Source organism: Sycon ciliatum, chromosome 8 (genome assembly GCF_964019385.1).
Source record: "Sycon ciliatum chromosome 8, ocSycCili1.1, whole genome shotgun sequence".
Classification (NCBI taxonomy): Eukaryota; Metazoa; Porifera; class Calcarea; order Leucosolenida; family Sycettidae; genus Sycon; species Sycon ciliatum.
Window position 1 is genome coordinate 23810310 of NC_088650.1, and position 26854 is coordinate 23837163.

Consider the following 26854-nt stretch of genomic DNA (forward strand, 5'->3'; position numbering starts at 1 on the left):
GTGCATTCTGCCGAATCCCCGTCCGCCCGGAGGATTGGTCCTTGTCGATCCGCTGGCAGGATCAATACTTTTATGAGAGTGCCCTGCCCTTCAAACTGTATTACGCTCCAGTCCAGCTATATGGAACTCTGTCGCATCCGCCAGTGAATGGATTATGTGCTAGCAGTTCGCACTCACAGGCCTGTTGCATTACGGGGAATACCTCAACTAACGTTACTTCCTCAGTGCATGCTCTGGACTTGTGTTAGCTTGCCAGCAATTCGCTATTCTGCTCCGAGCGTTTACATACTTCGATGTTTCTCTGGCCCCAGCAAAAGTGGAGGGTCCAGCTCAAGTCCTGACGTTATTGGCATCATCCCATTACGGGGAGTACCTCGACTAACGTTTCTGTCTCCATGCATGCTCTGAACTTGTGTTAGCTCGCCAGCAACTCGCTACTCGGCGCCGCGCGTTAACATACCTCGGTGTTTCTCTGGCGTCAGTAAAAGTGCTTCCTCAATGCATGCTCTGGACCTGTGTTAGCTCGCCAGCAACTCGCTACTCGGCGCCGCGCGTTTACATACATCGGTGTTTTCTCTGGCGTCAGCAAAAGTGGAGGGTCCAGCCCACGTCCTAATGTTTATCGGCGTCATCCTGGACACCCGCCGCGCTAACATCAGTATGCCTATGGACGAACTTGCCGAGCTTCGTGATCTCCTTCGGGCCACTCTTCACACAGCTTCAACTACCCAATGTCAACTCGAGTCTCTTCTGGGAAAGCTCCCGTTTGCTACAAGAGTGATAGCCCCTGGATGCAAATTGCAGATTGTGGTCACTTGCCAACTGGTACCGGCAGCCGTGTTACCTGATCAAGCTCTCCAAAGAGTGTCTCGAAGATCTTCGCTGATGGCCTGAACTCCTGGATTAGCGGAACGGCCGGTCCTTCTTCCTACACCCTAAATGAACGCCGTCCCCCGACTTGCTGGTATTCACTGATGCAAGTGGTGCACTTGGCCGGTGCTCGTACAATTGCGACCGGGGATAGGGCGATGGACAGTAAATCAAGCAGAGTAGCAATCGCAAAGTGTTGTTTGCAATTGTGGCAGCCCGCAGCACCTGGGAAAACTAGCGGCATCAGCTGCGAATGCCAATCGATGGGCATTTACAGCAACTGCGAGGATATTGCTCATCAGTTGTGGCTTTGGCCTGGCGTTGTACACCGGCCACTCGTTTCGAATCAGCTGCGGGGCTCGATATTCAGAGAGGCGGGAAGGTGGAAAGCGATGTCTGCCCGAGTAACATTCGGACGCCACCTGCAGCCAAAGTATGGGTGGCTGCGGCAATGGCCTCAGCCCATGATATCAAGTTCTGACAGTCTTTACCTAGCTTGCACCGCTTACAGATTGCACGGGTAGCTGCACTTTGTGATCCGCTCCGGGAGTGCCGATTTATGGAATATATGCTCTCAACTGGTTATGCATACCAATATATTTAGCATTTGGAGGCTCTACTCAGAGTCATTGGCGGCTCTACTCAGAGTCATTGGCGGCTCCATGCGGAGCCATTGGCGGCTTCATGCGGAGTCATTGGCGGCTCCATGCGGAGTCATTGGCGGCTCCAAGCGGATTCATTGGCGGCTCCATGCGGAGTCATTGGCGGCTCCATGCGGAGTCAATTTGCGGCTCCATGCGGGGTCATTCGGCGGCTCCATGCGGGGTCATTCGGCGGCTCCATGCGGGGTCATTCGGCGGCTCCATGCGAAGTCATTCGGTGGCTCCATGCGGAGTCATTTGACGGCTCCAAGCGGAGTCATTTGCCGGCTCAGCTGCGAACCATCTAGTGGCTCCAAGCAGAGCCATCATACCAGTTGCTCGAATCGGCACTCCCAGCTTAATCCAAAACTCGGTTGCTCTGTTGTGAGGTGGGGGGGGATGCTAACCTAGGAATGGGTTTGCTCCCCACACTGGAGCTCGCGCTATTCCGTCGACTTGACACTTGACGGACTCACGACTGCCATCCAGAGTCGCCACCACTATTTCTAAACCATACGGCTAATTATTTTAGTTAGCTATCCACTAACCGGTACAGTAAAACCTGTGGCTACCGACCACCCCTTGGTGCCAGCAAAAGCGGTCTTTAGTAGCAGGTGGTCTTTAGTTAGAGGTTTGCACCACGTGACCATATGTGGATCCCATAGGGCTTGAAAGTGATGACGTCAAAAACGGCCAGGGAGTACTAAGTTGACATCAGATTTCTATTTTGGATCCACTAAGGTGTGACTTTGCTATTGCCTCAGTATGTGGGTGCATAGCAACCCACTCATGTCGCATGCAGGTGTGACTTTTATTTCGCCACCAGTTGTAACCCCGCCCCCAGTAGCCAAATCAGTCAGTTTCACTGGTAACATCACCTTGCTGTGGGTAAGACGGCTTGAAATGTGCTTGGATCCATACAAAAACTGGATCCAAGTGGATCCAATTTTTGAATTTTTGAAATTGTTGCTATGCTGTGACGTAGCACTTTCAAGCCCTATTATATGATATGTATGTCAAAATGCAGCTAATACAATTCCCCAGGACTTGCGCAATGTCAGAAAGACGGAGAGATGGAGAGAGAGAGAGAGAGAGAGAGAGAGAGAGAGAGAGAGAAGATTAATTTTTTGCAGACTTCAAATTCAGCTGCTACTTCTGAAGCCAGGAGTCAAACGTTCCCTGGGGAACGGTTTCGTTTCGCGCTGGGCTTCAAATTTGTTCATGCGATCAATCATACCGACTGTCCTTGTTGTGACTTCTCGATTGCTTGAACGCGATCCTTCAGCATCAGGACCTTGTGGTGCTGCTTTGTTTCTGGATTCCTTGATGCCATCGTCGATCCGTCTGTATGACTGGGGTGACAGAGCCGCCCAGTCTTCGTTTCTCCTCCGAGTAGTAACATCGATCAGAAAGCGCTTTCGATGCGCTCTCCAAGACGTTTCCTATCATGCTTTTTCTTGACAGCGCTTGAAATTTTGACAGGTGTAGTGCAGTCCACACCGACTCCACAGCCCAAATTACCTGCATTCATTTGTTCAGCTGTAGTATCGAAAGATTTTTTTCAGGACCATGGAAAATCAGTAAAATTTCAAGAAGGAGCTTCGAGCAACATTTGATTTCCTACATCGCGGTCGCTAGTTACGGGTCAAAAATTGTGTTTGGGACAGGAAAAGGCGGTCGCTGGTCGCGTTCAGAAGGTAGTCGCTAGTCACAGTGCATTTTGAATGTGAGACCTTCCGTGCCTGGCGAAGTGGCCGGTAGTACCAGGCTGGTCGCTAGTGACGGTGGTCTTTAGTTACAGGTTTTACTGTATATCCCTTACCGAAATTGTATTCTTGAACGCAATATTCTTCTTTCTTTTTCTTCTACTCCGTTCCATCAGCACTCGGCCGATGGCAGGAGATTGGTACCCACTGGGCTAGCATGCAGCAGCCAAAGCTGGGGCCTTTTCTTACTCCGTCAAACCCACTTCTTAAAACGAAACTGACGTGCATATTCACATTGCATGTTGTGAATGTCCCCATATTTGCCCCGACATCTTAGCTCGTACAGCGCTCCAGATACATCTATGCAACGGTGCGCACCGCATACTCGAATTACGGTACGGGACACTGCACCAACCATGGCATGCGACGTGAACCACCCTACCAGGCACCGTGACACACACTAAATTACAGCGGTGTGGATACTTGCTAGCGCCAGATGCTACTAAAGTACAACTGAATAGCGTCTTTTGCATAGCTACGGGAATAATCTCATATCCCAAGCATTGCAGCTCTGCTAATAGAATAATTCAGGTTACTCCCACTCCATTTCTCTAGTGCTTATTTTTCTAAAAAAATATCATCTTTGGCACCAGAATGCTGCCACCAAGAGTACATTAACCAGAGTGTGCAGCCCAAAGAGAATCATCCCACGGCAAAGTTTATTGTTAAGGGCATAGACTCGCAGTAACAGGCTCACCTTTGCTGCATCTCACACCGCTTCACACGGTCATCTACTCTATCACCATGGTAATTTCTAGTGTTTAAACCGAACACGGATTCTTCGAACGAATAATCTATCGAATAATTTCGCCCTCCATCGAACGAATAATCTATATTCTATCATACGCATGATGGCATTTTTCAACACTTTTTCAGCACTTTTTAAGCAGTTAAAATTTTTTTGCTGATTATCGGAGTTTGTTATGTGGAGGTGCAAAACCGGTTAACCTGTACCGCCAAGAGTACATAACCCCCCAGAGTGTGCAACGCCTGATCCAGCTCTGCATAGGGTCTTGGTCGAGTGTACATGTAATTGGATCTTCACTGCATCCATGTTTCCCTCGTATGGAAAGAACAGAAGTATTACTAGATACCGATAGGAGATTAAAACCTGGAGGAGAAGAGATTGAGAAGAAATACTACGAGCAGATCTACGCAGTGCAAATATCAGTAGGGTCAGCACCGAGCATAGATCGTTTTTTTTTTTTTTTTTTTTTTTTTTTTTCGATTTCTGATAATTCCTACGACTATTCGATTATTCGTTCACCCCACGAATATTCTAAATTATTCGATTATTCGATTATTCGTTTCAACACTAGTAATTTCTGTGGCACATTGCTGCTTGTTTAACAAAAAGGTAGAAAACACACCGAATTTCCAGGTAATTACCATGGTGGTACGGTACTTTAGCTTGAACCTATTGTATGACGGGTTTTCTACGATTCATAATGACCCAGGGAATAACTAACAGTTAGCGACGCAATTCTTCTAAGGTGTAAAGTGACTTCAGGAATACATGTATGTTGCAGAAAACTGCGATGCATGCTGATTATTTACTGTGCCCTATTGTGCACCATATACCTGGTGGGTTACTCAGGGATAAAGTAGATGCACACAAGTGCCGTGCATCACGGCACAGGTTAGGTTCGCATCTAGCTGCTACAGTGTACTTGTGGTCCGAACTTGCACTCTACTCAGCTCTGCATACGCAAAGAGTGCTGGTGCCGAAATGAACCAGAAGGGTGCTGAGTGGGACGCAACAACACTGACTCTGTATACCCATGTACACAGATATGATAGGGTATGCAGTACCTGCTCTAAGATTTAACACAAACCGGGTACACGTCTACCTGGCACAACTCCTGCAACACTGGGCCAGGGCCAGATGCGTTCAAGTGCGGCTACTGTGTGTCAGGGAGTCGTAAACTTACTTTCGACTTCCTGATGTACATGATTGTACATGTACATGTATGAACGTACTCGCACTGGGCACTCTGGCCGCACGCATCCGCACGCGTATGCAGCCTGTCAGTGGCGGTATACCCTCGAAGTATAAAAAAGTATAGTACTCGACAGGACTTCCGACCGGGTCGCAGGTAACCCAGTGTTCTTTTTCCAAAAGGTCCAAGTACTCACAAACAGGGCCACTGACCTGGCTCTGGAGCAGACACTAGTAATCTAGGTCCAAGTTTGCTCGATTATGTTCTGACGCTTCATGTGCTTTCATAGCCAAGGTTTCTCACTTTCTTCGCAAGCTCTTTTAGTCTTGAGAGTTGACAACTGCTTATGGTTGTGTTGGCAGAAAACATGTCAGCTAATCTGACAACCGTCCAACCCCATTTTACTGGTAAGTAGTCAGCGAGTGGCTTTGATGGGGCCATACTAGAGGGGAAGTTACGCGGCATATTTGTGCTTCCTTTTTGAGAACACGTTCTCGCTCGAAGGGTTTCTAAACTTTATCCCTGCGCTCATTGATGGAGTTCATCGATGGAGTTGCCAGCGGCACTCTACAGAAGAACAATGTTGTCAAGTTTTTTATGAAAAATTGTCAAACATTTTCAAATTGCTATAAGTTTGGTTAGGGCCGGGTTCCACTGCGACTCCGCAGCTCCGCTGCTCCACGGTACTTGGCTGCATGCAGCAGAGCGGCGCGCTTCCAGTGACACTCGCCATTCACGGTACCGCGATCGTGCTCGACGTTTTTGATGACATTTAGCCTGCCTGCGCGCGCGTGAAATCCAAAAAAAATCCTCGTGTTCTGGCCTGTGCAACGAATTAAAATTCCCCCGAATAAAACAATTAAGTGCGGAAAACAATGCAAGCCGTGACCGCGGCTTGCATTTTTTTTGTATCAAGCAGCGAAGCGAAAGCTGGTGATGAGCCGCGGCCTCGCTGGACCAGCTCGTGATGATGACGTTTCATGCCGTGGATGATGTGCGGCGGAGCGGCAGTGGAACCCAGCCCTTAGGCAAAGGAAATTTGTCATTAATTTGTTCATGCTGCATAGATGGAGAGCTGCACACTCTGGCTTAGTTATGGACTCTCGCCTACAGTGTAGTCGTACTGCTAGTGTACTGGCATTACAGAAGACACGAAAAACGAGAACATAATTATGGCGAGAAAGTAATTACTGGCTAAGAATTGCCCTAAGACTTACCGCTTCTCAGTGCTCCATACCAGGAAGTAGTACAATACCTACTCCCTGCTCCATACGAGTGTTTTCTCCTCATTCTCTGCATCCTTTACCCCAGGAGTCTCGTCCATTTAGCGGCTCAAATGCTTGAGCTCCGGATAGCGGAAAATAGCTCGTCGTCCATTAGCGGCTCTAATAGTACCTGGTCTGAAGTGTCGCAGTCTAGCAACTATGATTTTTTCCAGGAGGGTAAGGGTTGCAAACCCAAAGAGACCCTAAGCTTCGTCTATCAAACAAAACAATTGCCCTAAAAAATGGAAGAGGAAAAGAGTGAGCGAGCTGGTCTGAGCGCGCTACTTTTCAAAAAATAGAAGCTGAAAGCCATCAAAGTCAAAGCATTCTGACTAGCGCGTTTGTGTATGTCACGAGCGCTAGCGCGCTAGTCGCAGCAAACGCTCGCAGGCCAGAGTTAGCGCTATTTGGGCTGTTTGCCGCACGCGGCAGCTGGATGGATCACGTGATCCAAGCTGACAAATAAGGTCCGATGGTTCAGCTACATTGAGCCACAAGCGCTCCGCAGCGCTTCAGCGTGACACAAAAACACACGTCACAGGTGCCTCTTCTTTATAAGGAGCGTGACACACACACACACACACACACACACACACAGACACACGTCACAGGTGCCTCTCTTTTATAAGTAAAGATTTGCACGCTGGCTTCGAAGTGAGCGTGCAGATATGGTTATTTGCACGCTCACTCGCCGGGGTGCAATATCGCACTGCAGTGCATCCACATAGTCATTGGCTGGCGGTGTGCTGGGAATATTGCGAGTCGCTCCGCCAGGGAGTCGCTGCTGACTTGCTGCAGCACACCAAAATAATAATTGGTCGAGGACGCTGTCGATGTCGCGGAAGCGAATGTGGACCCGGCTTGCGTCCGCCAAGTCAACTTCACAAGCTCCGTGAGAGTCGAGACAGCGGACGCCCAAGTATTGGAGAAGACTGTCGACAGCCGATTTGAGAAACTGTCCGACGCCGCCATCGAACAGCCTCGTTTCTGAGCAGAAAAACAAAAACACAGAGCAGGCAACTGACAAATGGCTCCGCTTATTCGACGAGTATTGTAAAGACACAGGACGTCGCTGTGACCTGAGTACGGTTACGGCAAGCGACCTAGCTTACATTCTGCGACATGCATACGTCGAATTGCGTCCGAAGAAAGCTGGAGTGAAGTTCTACTCTGCATCAAGCTTGCTCGGTTTCCGTTCCGCAATACATCGCAAGCTAGTCGAGTTGAAGCGGCCCATAAACGTCCTACCGTGACCCAGCGTTCAAGGACGCAAACATTGCATTGAAGGCCTTCCTCATGAAGCCAAAGAAAGCGGGAGAAGTCAAAGCGGTGGAGCACAAACACCCCATCAACGACGACGACATGAGCAAGCTGTCCCGCTACTTCCAGGATCTCCCGTGATAGACAGCAGCTACTCGAAAGAAGTGTTCCTCTAAAAATGAACGCGACTGGTTTTCTGTGTTGTATGACTGTGAAATGATAGCAGCCGGGTTGCATGCAGCATGCTAGGGTTGCACCAGACTGTGTCAAGTGTGTGGTGACAGACTGTGTGGCGGCAGGGGTGCGATAAATGTATTACTGCACTCGGACGCGTGCAATGCCTAAGTGGTCGATACAAGCGGTCGATAAGCGATCGATATTGCGGCGATATGGGTAATATAGGACCAGTCAAGGATCACGAGAATTAGTGGAGGTCGATATAGAAGAGTGATAAGTATGTATTATCGCACCCCACGTGAGTGTCTCCATGGTTTGAGCCAATCAGCGGCCTTACTGAGCGTGCAATATTCCCCAGTACACCGCCGGCCAATGTGGATGCACTGCAGTGCGATATTGCACCCCGGCGAGTGAGCGTGCAAATAACCTATATCTGCACGCTCACTTCGAAGTGAGCGTGCAAATAACCTATATTTGCACGCTCACTCGTGAGTGTCTCCATGGTTTGAGCCAATCAGCGGCCTTACTGAGCGTGCAATATTCCCCAGTACACCGCCGGCCAATGTGGATGCACTGCAGTGCGATATTGCACCCCGGCGAGTGAGCGTGCAAATAACCTATATCTGCACGCTCACTTCGAAGTGAGCGTGCAAATAACCTATATTTGCACGCTCACTGCAGATATAGGTTATTTGCACGCTCACTCGCCGGGGTGCAATATCGCACTGCAGTGCATCCACATAGTCATCTGGTCATTGGCTGGCGGTGTACTGGGGAATATTGCGAGTCGCTCCGCCAAGCACACCAAAATAATAATTGGTCGAGGACGCTGTCGCGGAAGCGAATGTGGACCCGGCTTGCGTCCGCCAAGTCAACTTCACAAGCTCCGTGAGAGTCGAGAAAGCAGACGCCCAAGAGAAGACTGTCGACAGCCGATTTGAAAAACTGTCCGACGCCGCCATCGACAGCCTCGTTTCTGAGCAGAAAAACAAAAACACAGAGCAGGCAACTGACAAATGGCTCCGCTTATTCGACGAGTATTGTAAAGACACAGGACGTCGCTGTGACCTGAGTACGGTTACGGCAAGCGACCTAGCTTACATTCTGCGACATGCATACGTCGAATTCCGTCCGAAGAAAGCTGGAGTGAAGTTCTACTCTGCATCAAGCTTGCTCGGTTTCGGTTCCGCAATACATCGCAAGCTAGTCGAGTTGAAGCGGCCCATGAACGTCCACAGTGACCCAGCGTTCAAGGACGCAAACATTGCATTGAAGGCTTTCCTCATGAAGCCAAAGAAAGCGGGAGAAGTCAAAGCGGTGGAGCACAAACACCCCATCAACGACGACGACATGAGCAAGCTGTCCCGCTACTTCCAGGATCTCCCGTGTTTAATACAGCAGCTGCTCGAAAGAAGTGTTCCTCTAAAAATGAACGCGACTGGTTGTGCTGTGTTGTATGACTGTGAAATGATAGCAGGGTTGCATGCAGCATGCTAGGGTTGCACCAGACTGTGTCAAGTGTGTGGTGACAGACTGTGTGGTGGCAGGGGTGCGATAAATGTATTACTGCACTCGGACGCGTGCAATACCGGCGTCGATATCTGCACTTACGGCTTCGCCGTTCGTGCAGATATCGGCCGGTATTGCACTGGTCCTTGTGCAGTAATACATACTTATCACTCTTCTATATCGACCTCCACTAATTCTCGTGATCCTTGACTGGTCCTATATTACCCATATCGCCGCAATATCGATCGCTTATCGACCGCTTGTATCGACCACTTAGGCATTGTAATCTTTCGACTTTGGAGGGACTTAGAATTTTTCTCTCCACTTCAAAAAGAAAAATTGAAAGAAAGAAGACAAAGGAAGAGAACAAGCAGGATTCGAACTCACAACAGTATGAATCTCAAGCAACCCCTTATACCACCCAGCCACTGTGCTGCAGATGCTGAACTCTGTTGTTCTTACAGTCTTGTACCTAAAATTGGCAACATCCTATGTACACTATAGTATAGTACAAATGCTATACTAAAAAGGTTAAAATAGCTCCTAAAGGTTCAAATTTTGGGGTTATGGCAAAGGAATCATGATAAATAGGATATTGACCTCGACTTCGGTCTATATGGGAAATATAGGCCTCGTCTTGGTCAATATCCTATACATATTTGACCGCTTAGAGATCACAAGTTTCTGTGGGGGTCAATAATAAGAGAGTGATAACGACTGATAAAGACTGATATTTCCTTTGTTACTCCCTTCATTGGTTGATGTATTTTGCCTGTCGCTGCAAATTCTTTATTATTGTTTTGATGTTGGAGTTCGGATTGAGTTTCTTTCCTTTCTTCCTCTTCCTTCAACTATTTCTTGTCCCTTTGGTTTTTAGGTTTTATTTATTTATTTATTTTTGTTTGTTTTTTCACTTTCTTTTTGCTGTCCCACCCATGGAAATATTTCCCGGTGGGTCTGGCTTATCGCCTTCGAAAGAAGTGAATAAAGGAGAGATAATAATAATAATATTCACTGGTTTGAGGGAAAGACACAAACGGGAAAAGTCTGAAGAAAACATTGACTGTCACCACCAGGACTCGAACAAGGGACCCTCGCTAGTAGCCAGCGATGCTCTACATGTAAGTAAAGAGCAAGTACAATACCATGCAGACTGCGAATAAGCAGCAGAGAATTTCAAACATAAATCATGCAATTGAACATCAAAACGGAGTGTTTCCGTTTCAATTGGTTGCTAGCGGATATACATTGTACATATGCATGTACTGTCCCCGGGGAAAATTGCGATTCCGCGGCCGCGTTTTTTGCGATTTTTAAAAGACCGCGTTTTCCGCGATTTTTGAACTTTTTTTGTTGCACAACACGTACACACAGTGCACTGTTCGGTCAGCAACGTCTCACCGTGGCGGCTTTTTACTCAAATATGATGAGTGCTTACACCAGAGACTTGTAACTGATTGATTTCACTACATACTCACAGAAAATTGCCGCACAATATTATTCACCGCATATTTACCGCAAACGAGAGAGCTTGGAAGCTCAGGGCCCTGCGCTATGCTTTGTTGCCTAGCTCATCGTGCATGTTGTTAGAACTGATGGAAATGCTTTTTCCTTTGATCAGCTACATCATTGTATTGCAAAAACGTTTCAATGAGATACTTAAGTAACGTCTTCTGCATAGCTATGGGACCGGCGCTGACTCTGCCGATCACGGGCGTTCTGGAGTCGACGGGATGTCTGTCCTGACGTTTCCTGGGACCGGCGCTGACTCTGCCGATCACGGGCGTTCTTCTTCTTATTATTATTATAGTGACGGCAACTAACATCCATTCTGATTGCATTTACTCGTCTCCCTACTTCGTATTTCTTTCCAGAAAATCTCCCCATACAGCAGGGAGTCGTTTACATATTATGACTCCCTGCTATACATCTACATGACTGTATAATATACAGTCATGTAGATGTATAGCAGGGAGTTATACGTTATAATTATTATGCTATTGGCCTACATGTGATTCCCGGGCTGGTCGACAGGCGGCCCAGCTAGCCTGCTAGTGGGATCTCGGCCTCGCACACAAATTCACACAAAATGTTACTGCACTGAATGCATTCCCCCGATACACTTCGCATACGAGAGAGCTTGGAAGCTCAGGGCCCTACGCTATGCTTTTTTGCTTGCTTATCATGCATGTAACGTGTCAAAGCTGTGATGGCCCTGGCTAGCGTTCTGGAGTCGAAGTTATTATCTGTCCTGACGTTTCCTGTGACCGGTAGGCATATGCGGATAATTCCGGCAGAAAAATTGGCAGAATTCGGTACTTTTTCGTGAAAGTTTCATGCATGTTTGGTATGTGGATAAAGAAATGGAGCAGAATTCGAGGAATTGCCCGCCATAAGGTTTGTATGGTTCTGCCAATTTCACTGCTTTTCGAGCAGAATCTGCCACCTTTTCGAGCATTATCCGCACACCCCTAGTGACCGGCGCTGACTCTGCCGATCACGGACGTTCTGGAGTCGACGGGATCTCTCTTCCGACGTTTTCCGTGACCGGCGCTGACTCGCCCGTTCAGGATTATTTTGGAGATGACGGGATCTCTCTTACAAAGTATGTTTTTGCTGACGCATCCTGTCTTTTATTCGGCAACTAAAGTCCATTCTAATAGCATTTCCTCGTCTCCCTACTTCGTATTTCTTTCCAGAAAATCTCCCTATACAGCAGGGAGTCGTTTACATAGTACGAATCCCTGCTATACATCTATACGTTATAATTATTATTATGCTATCGGCCTACATGCGAATCCCGGGCTGGTCGACAGGCGGCCCAGCCAGCCTGCCAGTGGGATCTCGGCCTCGCACACAAATCCACACAAGATGCTACTGCACTATCGGCCTGAATGCATTCCCCCATACACTTCGTATACTCATTCTCTTGATGGTACCGTACTCTTGATGGTACGGGACAGGTATGGGATAGCGCCGGGCATGCTGATGGCACAAACAAACAAATAATATTGTGGCCAGCTTTCTGTGCTGGTACGGTACGGTACGGGACAGATACGGGATAGCGCCAAGTGTGACACAAACAAACAAACAAACAAACAAACAAACACCAAATTAAAGCTGTGTGGACCCTGGCTAGCGCCAGACGTTACTGAAGTAACGTCTTCTGCATAGCTACGGGAATAATACTCATTCTCTTGATGGTACGGGACAGGTACGGGATAGCGCCAAACAAACAAAAATATTGTGGCCAGCTATCTTTGCTGGTACAGTACGGGACAGATACGGGATAGCGCCAGGCGTGACACAAACAAACAAACGAACACCAAACGAGAGAGCTTGGAAGCTCAGGGCCCTACGCTATGCTTTTTTGCCTTGATGACCTAGACAAAAAAAGCATAGGGATGTTATAAATTCATTTTTTCTCCTCTTTTTTTTTAAGACATTACCTGGGATTCGAACCCGCACTATCGCGCGCCCTGCATGCATCCCCCGATACACTTCGCATACATACTAATTCTTCCAAGTTGTTTCACATTGTGATCTGATGGCAAAAAAGCATAGGATGTTATAAAATTTTCAATTCTCCTATTTTCTTTTCAGGCATATCCTGGGATTCGAACCCGCACTATCGCCCTACATGCATTCCCCCATACACTTCGCATTCATACCTAGGCCTTGACGGATTATGCTAATATTTTCGTGAAATTATGCTTTTCGCATTGCTGAACAAATTCCCGAATTATGCTATTTTTATGCTAAAAGTTATCATATTATGCCGCATTATGCTCACATATGCTGCTAATGTACATGATGGTTCTGTGCAAAATAACAGGGGAATTTTTTTGTAGAGGGCGTTGTACTGCAGTAGCAAAAGTTCAACGGGGTCAACGCACCGTCCGACCTAGCTACGAACGTCACTGATTGTAGTTGACTGGACATAATTATTATCAAGGGAGTCGTAAACCTCCGACTTCCTGGTGCATCTACTTGTACTTGTACTTGTAGAACATGTACAACTGTATGGAATTTGATGCGAAAAGGCGGATTATTCCAATTTATGCGATTCGTATGCAATTAGCCTCGAATTATGCGATTATTCGATTTTGGTAGGAATTATGCGAAAAATTATGCTAGCATAATCCGTCAAGGCCTATTCATACCCATTCTTCCAAGTTGTTTCACATTGTGATCTTGCATTTGAAAGCCCTATTTGAATATGCATTGTGGCCAGCCGTCTTTGATGGCACAGCACGGTAGGGGATAGGTACGGGATAGGTACGATCGAGGGTAATACGACACATGATAAATAAATACAGTATACTAGTAATCAATCAGTAAAATCCAAAGAAACCGCTAGAAGCAGTATGCGTAGTAGTCTACGGCCAAGATACCAGAAACCGTATCAAACTCAGCACTGGGTTCGAGGTACTAAAACGATTACCAAATTAAGTCAAGGATTGACCATTACATGCTGCATTCTGCCACTGCTAACGTGATCGAAGGGCAGCCGTTGATTCTTGACGCTTTGTGCCGATGACCTCTCAGGGCTGTGACTGCGGCATTGACCAGTGCAAAAGACAGTTGAGCATGTATGCCATGACGATAGAGAAAGGCTCGGACCTCTTATCGGCCAACATGGATGCAATCCGAGCGTAGAGATTGCCAGCTGCCTTGCCATGACCACCTGTAGTGCTGAGCACGACCGGGATGAATGATCCATGCTCTACCTCAACGACTCTTCTCTCATAACTTCTTCTCTTTTCCTTTTCGTGCTTGCGGTACACTGCCGGGATTGATGACTTCTGGTTTGAGGGGGCAAATGGGTTGAAAAACCGGACATCAAGGAATGTCCTCTCAAACCGTCCACCATACAATCCACTGACTGCGATATCAAGGCGCGCGTTGTCGTCGGTGATGGTAGATCTCAAGGGGAAGTGTTCCCCCGAGAGAGGCTGGAGATGGGGTTCGACGGCTACATCATGGGCAACTTCCCGGAGAAGGTGGGCCGTGATGTCCCGAATCTCGTTGTGGCGGAGAGAGGGATAGCCGCCCAGCGAGCAGGACAGGGCATGGGTGGTCGTGAACGACTTTCCACATGCACACGTTGTCGGGAGATGATCCGGCGTCCATCCATATCGGAGGCATAAGGAGTCTCGAAACGCCCCCTTGTGCAACTTGAAGCCGAAAACTGCAAGTGGCTTGGATGTTAGCCAGCTTGAGGCACCCTTCTCTGACGCGAGGTTCACGGCATACTGGATGTCTGGGTCCAGTTGCTGAAGCAGTGCAGCCATCTGCTCATTGGCCAGTTGCGTTGACTCCTTTCGGACTTCTGACTTCAAGAGCTGCATAGCCACTCGAACTCCGCCGTTGTTGGACTCCTGTCTGAGGATCTTGTCGACAAGAGGTTGGGTGATGATGCTGGACTGACGGGGTAATACGACACCGTCTCCCGTACCGTACCGTACCATCAAACACAGCTGGCCACATACAGCTGCCCGCAATATTCAAATAGGGCTTTCAAACGCAAGATAATAACGTGAAGCAACTTGGAAGAATGGGTATGAATGCGAAGTGTATGGGGGAATGCATGTAGGGCGATAGTGCGGGTTCGAATCCCAGGATATGCCTGAAAAAAATAGGAGAATTGAAAAATTTATAACATCCTATGCTTTTTTGCCGCCAGATACAGATAGCGCCAGGCGTGACACAAACAAACAAACAAACACACAAATACCAAACGAGAGAGCTTGGAAGCTCAGGGCCCTACGCTATGCTTTTTTGCCTTGATGACCTAGACAAAAAAAAGCATAGGAATGTTATGTCTTAAAAAAAAGACATAACCTGGGATTCGAACCCGCACTATCGCGCGCCCTGCAGGCATCCCCCGATACACTTCGCATACATACTAATTCTTCCAAATTGTTTCACATTGTGATCTGACGGCAAAAAAGCATAGGATGTTAAAAAATTTCAATTCTCCTATTTTTTTTAAGGCATATCCTGGGATTCGAACCCGCACTATCGCCCTACATGCATTCCCCCATACACTTCGCATTCATACCCATTCTTCCAAGTTGCTTCACATTGTGATCTTGCATTTGAAAGCCCTATTTGAATATGCATTGTGGCCAGCCGTCTTTGATGGCACGGTACGGTAGGGGATAGGTACGGGACAGGTACGATCGAGGGTAATACGTTTTTCTTTTTCTTTTTACCAGGCGTGGGCCATCCCCTGAATTCATAGGTCCCAAACATTCTTTTTTCTTTAGTTTTCTTTGTTTAAATATGATTTCTTTTTCCAGGCGTGGGCCATGCCCTGAATTAGGCCTTGACGGATTATGCTAATATTTTCGTGAAATTATGCTTTTCGCATTGCTGAACAAATTCCCGAATTATGCTATTTTTATGCTAAAAGTTATCATATTATGCCGCATTATGCTCACATATGCTGCTAATGTACATGATGGTTCTGTGCAAAATAACAGGGGAATTTTTTTGTAGAGGGCGTTGTACTGCAGTAGCAAAAGTTCAACGGGGTCAACGCACCGTCCGACCTAGCTACGAACGTCACTGATTGTAGTTGACTGGACATAATTATTATCAAGGGAGTCGTAAACCTCCGACTTCCTGGTGCATCTACTTGTACTTGTACTTGTAGAACATGTACAACTGTATGGAATTTGATGCGAAAAGGCGGATTATTCCAATTTATGCGATTCGTATGCAATTAGCCTCGAATTATGCGATTATTCGATTTTGGTAGGAATTATGCGAAAAATTATGCTAGCATAATCCGTCAAGGCCTACCCTGAATTCATAGGTGCCAAACATTCTTTTTAAAAAAAATTAAAAAAAATACGACACCGTCTCCCGTACCGTACCGTACCATCAAACGCAGCTGGCCACATACAGCTGCCCGCAATATTCAAATAGGGCTTTCAAACGCAAGATATTAACGTGAAGCAACTTGGAAGAATGGGTATGAATGCGAAGTGTATGGGGGAATGCATGTAGGGCGATAGTGCGGGTTCGAATCCCAGGATATGCCTGAAAAAAAAAATAGGAGAATTGAAAATTTATAACATCCTATGCTTTTTTGCCGTCAGATGCGCATAGCGCCAGGCGTGACACAAACAAACAAACAAACACACACACAAATACCAAACGAGAGAGCTTGGATGCTCAGGCAGCGCCAGGCGTGACACAAACAAACAAACAAACACACACACAAATACCAAACGAGAGAGCTTGGATGCTCAGCCTGAGCATCCAAGCTCTCTCGTTTGGTATTTGTGTGTGTGTTTGTTTGTTTGTTTGTGTCACGCCTGGCGCTATGCGCATCTGACGGCAAAAAAGCATAGGATGTTATAAATTTCAGGGCCCTACGCTATGCTTTTTTGCCTTGATGACCTAGACAAAAAAAGCATATAAAATATAAATTCATATAAAATTTTCCTTTTTTTTAAGACATAACCTGGGATTCGAACCCGCACTATCGCCGTGCATGCATCCCCCGATACACTTCGCACACAAACTAATTCTTCCAAGTTGCTTCACGTTATCATCTTGCATTTGAAAGCCCTATTTGAATATGCATTGTGGCCAGCCGTCTTTGATAGCACGGTACGGTACGGGACAGGTACGGGACAGATACGGTCGAGGGTAATACGACACCGTCTACCGCCTTGATGACCTAGGCAAAAAAAAGCATAGAGATGTTATACATTTTTCAATTTTCCTATTTTTTTAGCATAAGGCCACACCAGTTAATTCTATGTTTCGCGTCGGATATTTTCTGGAAAAGGCACGCGGGCGGGCGGAAAAAAACAAAAACAGAAGAAAAAACAAAACTCCATTCTATGTGTACTGAGCCATGTTGCACACAGAATACCACTACTAAACTGTCACTTCTATCCAAAACGACAAGTCGTCACAGGACAGCTGGCAGACTGGGCTGGAGCCATACAGAGATTTCATGGATGGCTCCTCCTGCATTTTGACATGAGTCGAGTGGGATCCCGCTCCATCACAAACGTGGAAAATCTCGAAGTCCTTGACACCTGGAATCTCTGCTCGCTTGGTGAGCAGGCCCTTGGCCTACCGCACGGCTTGGAAAAATAGAAATTTTCATCTCTGGCACCTTCTACGTACCATCGCCTGGAATGCAAGATTATCGAGAAGCTGATAACCTCTGATCTGCCATACTGGCTAGAGAATGTTCGCCAGAACAGCCATCGATTGGCTCGTCTAGGTTCTTTTTTTTTCTTGTCAAGGATTCGAAAAGGTACGCAGGCGGGTGACGCGAAACATAGAAATAACTTGGTGTGGCCTAACCTGGGATTAGAACCCGCACTATCGCCCTACATGCATTCCCCTATACACTTCGCATTCATACTCATTCTACCAAGTTGCTTCACGTTATGATCTTGCGTTTGAAAGCCCTATTTGAATATTGCGCCCAGCTGTATGTGGCCAGCTGTGTTTGATGGTACGGTACGGTACGGGACAGATACGGGATAGCGCCGGGCGTGACACAAACACACACACAAAAACACCAAATTAAAGCTGTGTGGACCCTGGCTAGCGCCAGACGTTACTGAAGTAACGTCTTCTGCATAGCTACGGGAATTAAAGCTGTGTGGACCCTGGCTAGCGCCAGACGTTACTGAAGTAACGTCTTCTGCATAGCTACGGGAATAATGCCATATTATGCCGCGTTTTTCGCGATTTTTTCCGCAATTTTCCCCGGGGACAGCATGTAGAACTAATTGAACAGCAAGTGGAGAAGTAAGATGCAGAGAGCAAAGAGTTCATGCCAATTTTGACAAAAACTCGTTTTAAAAGAGACAGACAGTGCAAACTGCATGTACAGTTGTGGCAAGTGAAATCCGACACTTGGCATAAGGGACTGCACCATGGAGTCTGCAGCCCCTGCAGCCCTGCATGCGTACAGTACATGTGTTACATACAACTTTATCTGTCTGATGACAAAACTAGTACTCATCACAGTCAAGGTCCAAAAGGTGCTGGCAAAATGAATGGGGATTGGATACCAATACTCCTTATGTGTACCATATTTGTGAACTGTGTGTATCTACGCTGTGACCTTTCGAACTGTTCGGGATGCATACGGCTCTATAGTACACATTAGGTGCAGTGCATTACATCATTGGTGTTCATTTGTGGCGCTGTCCCCTATGGCAAGTGTCGGATTTCACTTGCCCTGTCCCCGGGGAAAATTGCGATTCCGCGGCCGCGTTTTTTTCCGCGTTTTTTGCGATTTTTAAAAGACCGCGTTTTCCGCGATTTTCCCGCGTTTTTTGAACTTTTTTGTTGCACTACCCGTACACACAGTGCACTGTTCGGTCAGCAACGTCTCATCGTGGCGGCTTTTTACTCAAATATGACGAGTGCTTACACCAGACTTGTAACTGATTGATTTCACTACATACTCACTGAAAATTGCCGCACATCAATATTATTCACCGCATATTTGCCGCATATTTACCGCAAATTCACCGCAAATTATGCCATATTATGCCGCGTTTTTCCCCGCGTTTTTTGCGATTTTTTTCCGCAATTTTCCCCGGGGACAGCTTGCCACAACTGTACATGTATGCCTAGTATAGTACTCCGCACACACTAACTATATCAGTACAATCATGTACAATAATGTACTTGTACATGTACACGACTTGGGCTCCAGTACATGCATATGATCTGTATTACACTGGCATGCATTATTACTGCATTCAGGCATGAATAATATGCATGAATAATCATGATAATGCATTAATACATTTTCATCCAGATTGCGAAATGCATCCATAGGCGCCACTTACGCTAGCACAAATCCAACGTTTCTACACTGCGGAGTACAGCACACAGCTTCAACGTCATAAAACTGAATGCAAATGCCAATGGAGCAGCAGCAGCTTCAGTAGGTCGTGGTAGGATACAGTCAAGGTCCGAGGACTGATTAGTATCGCTGATACTCAGCTGGGTCTATGACCGCACTTGTCCAACATCTGCATCACTCAGTGGTGCGGTAGGAGTCAGCAACCGCCATGAAACTCTCCAGCTTCTCCATCACATGGCTGATGTCATAGTCATCGTTTTCCACACTCCTCTTCAATACCCGCAGTTTGCTCTTAATCTCAATCACAAACCTTTCCAGTGAAGAAAGGTTGCATCCGACTATGCCTTTTTGGAGATCTTTTCCGCGCTGCTGCTCAAGTTCGACTTCTTTCCGACGTTCATCGCACCCCTGTTTAGTGCGTCTGCAGCTGTACCTGTACGAGGCTTCCCACATAGCTCCCAAAGCCGATGTGCCAGACACCAGAGCTGCGATGAATTGCATGGTTTCCAGGCGGATGTTCAGAGTTTGCCCTATGTTTGTCAGTGCCACCGCGACAGCAGGGAATGCGGCCGGTGCAGCCACGAATGCTAGGCCAACAAAAAGAGCTACTAGTCCCAGCCCTGCGGGCCACCTCCATTCTTCATATTCCGCATTAGCAGCCATGTTCCTGTCTGGCTCCTGTATGACCACCCGCTCTCCCAAGCCCTTCTTTGCTTCTCTGTTGGCCTTCTTCGACTCGGTAAGAGCTTCTTGGACGTCGTCCACGCAAACCTCGATGAGTCTGCAGTACTTCAGAAGCGGGTGGTCTCTTTCAAGCGACTGCCTTCCACTCGTCGGCAAATCGTTGACGAGTTCTCTAAGTTTCTCGGGAGTGAGTCTGGATATCTCCGCCAACAATTCCTTTCCATCAGCCTGAGCAGCGGATGATTCGGCCATGGCTCGTTTCGACAAGTCTTCGGCTACAGCCTGTAGTTTTCCACACTGCTCGTTCGCACTGGAAAAGGACTTGATTTGCTCACGAATGACGGTCTCTAATAGTTTTTTTCTGTTCTCGCTCGCTCCAGCCCACTTTCCCGAGTTCATTGAGAACGATGGGAATAAGGTGCTCAAATAACTTCTTGCCCAGACACTCTACTAAATTCTTTTCATTGACTCCGTTGACGTTGTCCTTGTACGAAACACGCGCCAAGTTTGTGAGCCAATGAACGCAGTGGATTCCGTTCCTGCCCGTAGTCAAGTGACGACGGCCAGTAGAACGCGAAGGACTAAATATAAAGCCAAGGGACCGTCACTTAATTTTTGCCGACTACCCGCTAAAAAAATCTTTTCGTTTCACGTGTCGACATGTCAGACACGTCCGCGAGCGCGTACGACTCGCTACCTTTCACGTCAAGCAATCTAGATTCTGTTCACGCCACATGGCTGGATAGCGCGTACTACTACTAGTACATGCAAACATGATTGAAGACTTGCAAAATCGCTAGGCCTAGGCAGTACTATTACTACGGTAATGCCTAATGCAGTAATGCCTACTAATGCGGAGTAATGGCAGCTTACTTTATTTCCGGAGAAACACTACTCATTGAGTAAAAAGTAACAATGAATAGCGATATCATCTAGGAAGGATCGCTACCCTAACGCGAAGGAAAGGGCCTTGCGCGGCTGCTCTACGAAGTGTTGAAGAAAGACTCAAAGTTAATTGGTGGACGAACAACTCGCTGGTGCCGGAAAACTTGGCCCCCAACGATGGTGTTTGGTGAATCATCAAGCATAATGTCTTGTAGCAGTGTTCACCGAGGAAGGAGAACGCTCTAGCCGCTGCTGTTGTCCGTTTCATCCACGTTGGGCGTTAGCTGCACCGCGCCTATTGTGTTTTAGTATTCCATGGACACACATTAGCATTCAGAGCGATTGTGGAGCCACAATTTACTTCACACAGCGTTGTATTGTCCACTGTGACGAGCGCAAACTTCATTATCAGCAGTAACTGTTACCCTTCATCCTACGTGTAGATATGGAGTATACACGGCCTTGTCATGACAGCGACAGCTCTACAGAGTGTTCAAGTGAGAAACATTAATTTCAGTTGTTGGTGCACGAACAAATCGCTGGTTCCGAAAACGCGGCCTGCACCGATGGTGTTCGGTGGATCATCAAACAGGATGAGCAGCAGTGTTCACCGAGGAAGGAGAATGCACTCGCCACCACTGTCGTCCGATTCATCCAAGTGGGCATTAGCAGCGCCGCGCCTATTGTGTTTTAGTATTCCATGGACGCACACTAGCGTTCTCAGCGATTGTGGAGCCACAACATATCTTCATGCGGCGTTGCACTGTCCAAGAGCAGAAACGTCAGCAGTGACCCATCATCATACATGTAGATTTGGAGTATACACACCATGCGCCAATGGGCCTTGGCGCAACAGCGGCAGCTCTACGGGTGGTGCAAGTGAGAAACATTTGTCTCGACTGTTGGTGGACGAACAAATCGTCGGTGCCAAAAACGCGGCCTGCGCCGATGGTGTTTGAAACATTGTGTTTTTGGTATTCCATGGACACACACTGGCGTTCTCAGCGATTGTGGAGCCACAACTTATCTTCACGCAGCGTTGCACTGTCGCACTGTCCAAGAGCACAAACGTCAGCAGTGACCCATCATCATACATGTAGTCTTGGAGTATACACACCATGCGCCAATGGGCCTTGGCACAACAGCGGCAGCTCTACGGAATGTTCAAGTGAGAAACATTTGTTTCGACTGTTGGTGGACGAACAAATCGTCGGTGCCGAAAAACGTGGCCTGCGCCGATGGTGTTTGAAACATCAAGCATGGTATATGGTGGCTGCCAGTGTTCATCGAGGAAGGAGAACACTCAGGCCGTTGTCCGTTCATCCATTTCGTTTGCTGCACTAAGTCTATTGTGTCCTTGTATTCCATGGACACACAATCATGAAGCATGGCGTCTGAGCTGTGTTCACAGAGCGGGGAGATGCTCTCGCCGCTATCTTATCTCTCCTGTGTATTCCCAAGTGTCGACGGCTCACAACAATGGCGTTGGACAAGTCAGATGAAATGGAGTCAACGTAAGTACGCATGTGTACTCTTACTAACTGAAACATAAGTGGGGTGTAAGAGCTAATTCATATGGTGTCGTGACATTCACATGTACGAGTTTAGTGTGTAGTACTGTCTTGCTACGTACTGAGTTCTGCGACTTTGTTTTGTCTCCATAATGCATGCATTCACGTTACACACTTATCAGTTAGACCCTGAGTTCCTGTCTGTTATCCCGTGTCTCCTCTACTTCTTTTTGTTTCCACATGGTTCACGGTGTAGCGCTGCACGTGTTCCATCAGTTTGAACTTCAGCATAAATCGCAACTACTTGTACTTTCAGACATGTCACGTGATTGTTGCCAGGGTTTGAGCCAATCAGCGCACTTACAGGCAGGGCCTGAACCCCTGATCATGCCCTGTCTGCCAGCTCTACTACGATATTATATGTCACGTACCCCGCGCACGCGCGCACGGTTCTCCTGCGCTTGGGCTTGCTTTCCCTTGGTAGTTGGAAGTCAGTGGCTGTTTTAGGACTCTTAGATTATGTACAGAAAGTGGTGGACATCACGCAACTGCATTGTAAATATAAGGGGGGTTGTCAACTGACAACCGCATAATAAAAGAATTTTCATCTCAACAGTGAATAGCAACTAAGTAGAGTGGTTGTCAGTTGACAAACCCCCGTTTATTTAGATTATGTATCTGAAGTAAACACAACGTAGAAATATCACAATTGTCTCTTGTGTATTATATCCGTCCGATGTCACCAGATCATCACCTAGTGCTGTGACCAGGATACGGATCATGGCGAACGCGGATTCAACTGGACGAATCGCAACCTGACGACGAAGAATCGCGAGGCTTTTCAGATGCTGGGATACAATGGAAACCGAACGACTTTAGAACAGCACTGTCTGAAGCGTTATGTTATCATGCAAGACGCCTTTCTGCGCCGCACAAACACAGGTGGTACTGCAGCAGAATATGTCACTCACTATTCTGCAGGTGCACTGGTGACAGGCGCATGCAAGTTCATGAGAAGGAGGCGGTCTGATGGTAACTGGAATGCCAGCAGTATGAAAGGATGTGCATTCTGCGGTGGATCTCACCTGGACAAGAGCTGCACGAAATACACAACAGTAGCACAGCGGAAAGAATAACTGATTGAACAGAAGCGTTGCTTTGTGTGTTTGCGCACAGGGCACCGGTCAACTCAGTGCAAGGCCACCCGCAAGTGTAATGTGTGTTCTCGCATGGGTCACCAATCAGAGTCACCATCATGTCACGATCTGCCCTGAATCTCAACAGAAATCTGACAGCAGTACCAACATAGTAGCTGATCAGCCTGTGGCTGACGAGGTACCAGCATCTAGCACAACAGCAGCTAGTGCATCATCAACCAGTATCGCCATCAACCGTAAGATAGTCAGTCGTCTTGATCGGTGCAGATTTCCTCTGGGAGTTTATGACGGGGAGCACCAGAGGACTTCCATCAGGACTACAGTTTCTGCCTACCACAGTCGGTTTTGCGGTGACTGGCCGAACACGTCACTCCAAGCACTCAGCTACGCCGATGAGCAGCCATGCCAGCCATCGTTTCTCTAACTGATGCGACTTCTGACTCCTGCACCATCCAAGATCTGTGGAACTTAGACTGCATTGGCATCCAGGATTCAGCCAATCTTACAAACAACGACCTAGCCATTAGGCAATTCATCTCAACTGTCACTCAACTCGATTGTTTCCAGTCTCTATCCAAGCGCCTAGAAGTCGAGCCGGAACTCAAGGTCAAATGCGATAACGTGATCCAGCAGCAGCTACGACAAGGCATCCGCCGAACAAGTGAGCCCTTCTACACTTGTGGGTGCCAGAGTGCACGATCTGCCTCATCAACCAGTCATAATACCACAGAAGACTATCACGAAAGTCAAGATGACAAACATCTAGCAGTGGCTATTGGTGAGAACATTTTCTGCGGTGCCATTGGAGTGTGCACTATACACATACCATGTTCTTTTGTTGGCACCGCCTGTGTAACTTACTGCATAGGGTGCAAGGTGACCGTTGTCGGTTTACATGTACTCCATTTATTACGCCGTGCATGCACTGAGTCTGTGCTGTACTGTGCATCCAGGTGTCCGTTTGCGGTAGCGCAAGGTGACACGCAAGGTTGATGTATTGTTTTGTCCGCTGCTATTTGAAGCTCTCGGAGTCGGAAGCGCTACCTCTGTTTCCCCTGTTCCTCCCTGCGCTGAGTCTGTAGTTCTGGCTTGCAGTCGCTGTTACATGCATGTTGGCAGTTGCATGTGTTTTAGTTTTCAGTTGTCTTTATTTGTTTTGTGTGGACGACAGTTCAATATTCTAGCAGTTGTTACACTTCCTATGTTCCGTAGTTATCTGCTGTTGGTGTTCGAGAGAGCAAACTGTGTTCTTCTCCAGAGTGGAGTGAACCATTCGCTTGTGTCTGAGGAAAACCCTGTGTGTTGACAAAGTGGGTTGGCTTGGCTGTAGAGTGAAAGTACCACATGGTCGCATGGTCCATAATATCTTAGAACTAACTTAGGGTCTTCTGGCGTATGGTATACGATTATATGAGCAGCATGAGAGTGAAGTAAAAGCCTGTGACTATTAGCTGAAACATTCAGTCTTTCAAAAGTAGGTGTTCCATCACGGAATAGGTACTGCAGTTCACTTACACATTACAACAATGAACTAGCAGTGTGCAGCATGCAATATAGTCATGTGAATTTGTACCGTATGCATACTCACAGCTGCAAGGCCAGCGCCCCCTGGCTGCTTGACTTCTCACTCGATTTTAATATTCACAACAGTATGACTCTGTGATCAATCAGGGCTCTGTGAGCAGTTATGCTTGGAAGCAGTCACAAATGCCCCATGATCAGTCACAAAACTAAACTTGGCAACCAGTCACAGCTTCCACGGTGCCCCAGACCAGTCACCAGAGATAACTAAATCTGCAGGGAGTTTCATAATCTGTTCATTGCAGAGTCCACTATTATGATTCTAGAGGGTGGTAGCGTTCCTGCGGATGTGGAAAACTCGGCTTTAAGCCGAGTGTCACGTGAACTCTGATTTTTAAGACTTTTATTATTATTTTGTTTTACTATGAGCCTGTTATCCGCGATATAGGCTCAGAACACACTTTTCGTCTAGTTGGCATATCAGGGATATTGGGCGGAGCAGCTGGAGCAGCCCATATCCCCAATTATGACACGCGAGTAATAGTGAAATACGATTGGTGTATTGTGCTGGACTGACTGAGGTAATGTAAAGCTAAATCAAGCAGTCAGCTTGCCCTTAGCGAGGCTTTGTCATGAGGGTGCCACATACAGTCAGTATCGCCTATAGCGTTGGTGTTTGATTTTGAGCATTTTATCCTTATAAGCGATATATTACTATTTCCGATACTGCATGCAATGTGTGCGAGTGGGGCGTAAAACGACTCAGCGCGTCGTGCACATACGCACTGCATACATGTACATGATTGTACAATGTGATGTAGCTGGCTGTAGCTCCTGACACACGAAATCAGGATTTCCTCATGATGGAGGCATATTTTGGCAACTTGTACAAGCAAAACTCACCAAACAACACTCATTGGACAAGTTCTTCACGAAGAAGTAACACCCTGTTCTCCTCTGACATCGCTTGATTTTACATCAATCACTTTCACCGATGCAAAAATAGTGTAATAGAGGTCTTTTGAAATATGAATTTGATCACTATAGGCGGTATACTACTATAGACGATTATTACTATACGCGATAACTGTGTATACTTAGTTATGGCAAATGAAAAGGAATTTGAGAAATTGATCACTATATCCGGTATATTACTATAGCCGCCAACCTTATAGGCGATACGGACTGTACGTGGAAAGGCAATATGCCGGCTAATCTCCCTGAGAAGTTGAGTGGTTATCAGCAGGCGATGACGCTGTGTCGATGATGACCTATCGATGCACGACAGGAGCCTTGCGAGGAGAGTCGTTGGGCCCGGCGGGTAGGTAACGCCAACTTCCACATGAAGTTTGCGGATGGCCGACAAATGTAGACATGGACAGATCGGGGCTGAAAAGTTCTGAACAACTCGGCAGCAAAATAAAACAAAGTAAAAAGTCATCACCTGGCAATGGATTGCAGGCATGCACTTGACAGAAGTGGAAGTAAAGGGTATCGGCGGAAAAATATTTCCGGCTGGTGCCATTGCTGCTAGCTGCAGCACGGAGTCCGTCAACTGAGAGTTGGCAAGACTGGCTGATCTGGCTCAGCTGCTGCTTCCGGAGCCCTTGATGTTTCAAACACCATCGGCGCAGGCCATGTTTTTCGGCACCGGCGATTTGTTCGTCCACCAACAGTCGAAACAAATGTTTCTCACTTGAACATTCCGTAGAGCTGCCGCTGTTGTGCCAAGGCCCATTGGCGCATTGTGTGTATACTCCAAATCTACATGTATGATGATGGGTCACTGCTGACGTTTCTGCTCTT

General features: G+C 47.2%; 2 protein-coding genes across 5 annotated transcripts in view; one reads left to right on the top strand and one right to left on the bottom strand.

The window, feature by feature from the left end:
- LOC135822415 (sushi, von Willebrand factor type A, EGF and pentraxin domain-containing protein 1-like) overlaps positions 1-6771 on the bottom strand; it is a 20171-nt gene extending 13400 nt beyond the window's left edge. For 2 of the 4 annotated variants that reach the window (XM_065335184.1, XM_065335182.1), the window contains exon 1: positions 6435-6763. The gene's annotated coding sequence lies outside the window, so the exon portion shown is untranslated. Of the gene's footprint in view, positions 1-6434 lie in introns of all 4 variants that reach the window. The other 2 variants (XR_010554482.1, XM_065335186.1) reach the window with 2 other exon arrangements.
- The window catches only part of LOC135822417 (uncharacterized), a 173901-nt gene that overhangs the window by 124415 nt on the left and 22632 nt on the right, over positions 1-26854 (top strand). The gene's annotated exons all lie outside the window — the stretch shown is intronic.